Raw genomic sequence first — 3,560 nt, 5'->3', positions numbered from 1 at the left:
AGGCCGAACCACCAGTTTAGTCATCCGTTCAAACTCGGAGTCTTCCGAGGCCCCGCCTCCCGAGGTGGGCGAGACCAGGAGGTCGCGGGGCGGGACAGCGAGGCCCGCAGGCCTTTTCGCTGCGCTTGCGCGTCTGAAGGGTTTTACGAGTTCGAGGTGAAATTTGGGTTGTGGCATTTAGGACGTTCGTGCGGAAAATAAATTGACTGCTGCAGGAAGAGAAAGCTTTTCTGGGAGTTGTGGAGTAGTGATTTGCCTATCAGAGTGACCTAAATGGGCCGTGTAATCACGCGTCTCCCGTTAGCTTTAGCACTTTACGTCCACCCTGTCTGCCTAGAGCCTCGGCTTGTTCTTCCAAATCCACCTTACCCGCCACTTCCGCGACAGGGGACAGGGTTGCCGCTGCAGTAGAACCAGTGGATGAATGTAGGCACCGAGGGGGGCGGGTTCAAACAGCCACTGGAAAGAACAGAATTTTCTTTTCGCTTAGCAAGATCTTCCTTTGGACAGTAATCTCGACAACGTTTTGTTTTAAAAGTGGCACCGAGGTTGAATTACGGGCAATAGGGTCATCCTGAGGTTAAGCGGCTTTGAATGATAATGAGCAAGTTCGGAAGGGATGGGGTTTAGAGCAGGAAAGTATTTTATTAATGAGAGTAATTACGTGTAGGCAGGTAGCTCCCGGAAAACAGCAGGTGGCTTTTCAAATTGTAAAATTGTGCCTATTTTGACTTTACCCCAGGCACACTCTTGTTTAATGAATATAAAGCGCAAAACAATGGGAGGCTAGTTTTCCCCCCTAGTTAAAGATGTTTTGTGGTACTTTAATGCCTGCTGTAGTACTCAAGTAGGGATTCAGATCTTTAATGTACTTTCTCCTAAACTCACTTTCCACTTTCAAACAAAAAAAGTGTTAGGTCCTCATAAAGAAATTCCAATTTCTCAAAGATGTTTTAAAAAATGTCTATTTTGTTAATCGGAAAAAGAAAGTACAAAACTGAAACATGGTTTAAAAAGAATACTAAATGCTAAATGGACTAATACTAATACTAAATGGACTCTCTGGTTCTTTTCCGCTGTAATTCCCAAGTAAGTATACTGATAAAAGTTGTCCTCTGCTTCTCAGCACTTGCTTCTGGTTCAGGTCCCTGCTCTCAGGATCAACTCCTGACCTTTTGAGTCCATGGTGTAGTGTAATTCTTACAGTTTGCCCAATAGTTGTGAAAAGAGAGCTCTCTGTAAGGCTTCTAGGAGGAAGAGCTTCTTAGTCCCTTGAGCCTCAACAGCCTGCTGTATGCTGCTGTCTCCCAAATTTAGGTCTCAAGCTGGGCTTTTCTTTGGAGCTGAATCATCTCTAACTGCCTATGGGATATTTTTCACATTGAGGCACATGGTATTTCAAAATCTGAAGGAATTAAAACAGAATGCCTTATCTTATCGCTTCCCGATCAAGCCAGTTCCTGCCCTTTGTACCACACTTTCCAAGAACTCAGAGCCCAAACTTTACAGCCTTCTTAATTCTCCAATACTTCCCCACTCTGCCTTCATTTGCCTTTGACTTCTATTAATCTGTTCTTTTTTTCTCCATTTTATAACTCATAATTTTATTCATTGCTTACTGTCTTTCCACCCCTACTCTAAGCTCCATAAGGGCAAGAATCTTTATTTTGTTCACTGGGCAACTCAGACACATTGAACAATGCCAAGCATATATTAAGATAGAGTGCATCCCTATTTAAATCTGAATTTAAATTTAAATCAATTTGTAACAGTGACCTTTTGCAATCTCCCTAAATGCAGATTCTTTTATCTGTTAAATTTGGATAATAAAATCCATATTTCAGGGCTGTTGTGAATATTAAATGATAGAAGCCAAGGAAGTGCTTAACAAAGTACCTAGCACATAATAAATACTCGTTAAATTGCAACGTCGTATTTCGGCCTTGCCATACATGTTACTGAATGCTGTTGATTGTTGCTATGCAGTGACTCTCCTGCCTGCTTTTTATTCCCGCTGGCACAGTCCAAATTTAGAGCCCTTTACAATTTACCCTGGCAAACTGTGCAGTCTCCGTTGATCTATCCACATTCTCAGTGTCATCTTTAAAAGTAGCACCTCTTGGGTTGTTGGTTTTTTGGTTTTTGGTTTTTGCCTAGATTCCTTTGGGACCCCATATCTACTTAATACAATCTACTCTTCAGCATTCACAGCTGTCAGGAAGTTGATCTGTCTTTTCAACCTTCTCTTCCTCTTCATCTTCCAGGGTCTATTCCCAGTTACACTGCACAGCACTGGTCTGGGCTGCACTGCTTGATCACTGCTCAAGGCGCCCCATAGCTGTCTCCTCCATTTGGCACCACAGTTCCCATCAGCTCTTTTTTTTTTGGTACCGGGAATCAAACTCAGGACCTTGCGCTTTCGAGGCAGGGAGTGGCACCATTGAGCTAAATCCCCGGCCTCCCACTCCCATCAGCTCTTCTGCTTTTGTCTTTTTTTTTTTTTTTTTTTGGTACAGGGGATCAAACTCGGGACCTTGCGCTTGCGAGGCAGGTGACGGCACCACTGAGCTAAATCCCAGCCCCAGCTCTTCTAAGAAACCCAAATCTGCTTTCTCCCTCATGTGTCCAGCGCATATAATTTGAATCTTTCGTCATTTTAAACCACATGAGATGCTGCCCACCCTTGCTGGCCATGCTAGGGATGTAACCTAGGGCCTCCTATGTGCTAGGCAAGCCCTCTACCACCGAGCTATCTCCCCAGCCCAAGATGGCTATTTTCCCAGGTCAAATATTGGCAATTACATGGTTTTACTTACAGAGTTGTATATCTGGGATTTGCCAAAGATTGACAGGAGAGAGGTTAGGTACTTTTCATTTCTGTTTCCTTCACTACCCTGGCATGGGGCTTGGCTCACAACAGTTCAATATATAGCTGTTAAAATGAACTGAAAACTATAGAAAGAAAGGGAACAATTGAGACATATTTTCATAGCTGTAATGCTTTGCTTCCCGTGTAGACATGACTGGACATTCACTGCCTTGTTGAATTGAATGCTTGGGAATAGACCAGGATGATGGGACATTTCAAATCACACACCTTGAAGGCCGTGAGAATTATTTCACACATTTGAACAAATCTTGATCACCTCTTAAGGTTGTATTTAAACTAGCTTGTGCCAGGGATTTAGCTCAGTGGTTCCAGCACCCGCCTCACAAGCCCAAGGTACCGAATTCGATCTCTGGTACCAAAAACAATAAAAAATAAAAAAAAATAAGGGGCCAGGGATTTAGCTCAGAGGTGCTGCACCTGCCTCATAAGCACAAGGTCCTGAGTTCGATCCTCGTACCACAAAAATAAATAAATAAATAAATAAATAAATAAATAAGCTAGTTTGTGAAAGAGGGATAGGATTTGGGATGGCATGTACATTTTAATACTCTTAAATATTCCTGGAAGGAATCAACTTCAAGCGTGTGTGTGTGTGTATGTGTGTGTGTGTGTGTGTGTGTGTGTTTTGGGGATTCACTCAGCCAGGGTCTTTGCGCTGAACTACATCTCT

This window comes from Heterocephalus glaber, unplaced genomic scaffold (assembly GCF_053883595.1).
Source record: "Heterocephalus glaber isolate CG9 unplaced genomic scaffold, H.glaber_assembly_v1.0 deba00001662, whole genome shotgun sequence".
NCBI classification, from domain to species: Eukaryota; Metazoa; Chordata; class Mammalia; order Rodentia; family Bathyergidae; genus Heterocephalus; species Heterocephalus glaber.
The sequence above is the reverse complement of the archived record's forward strand: the minus strand, read 5'-3'. Positions refer to the sequence as shown.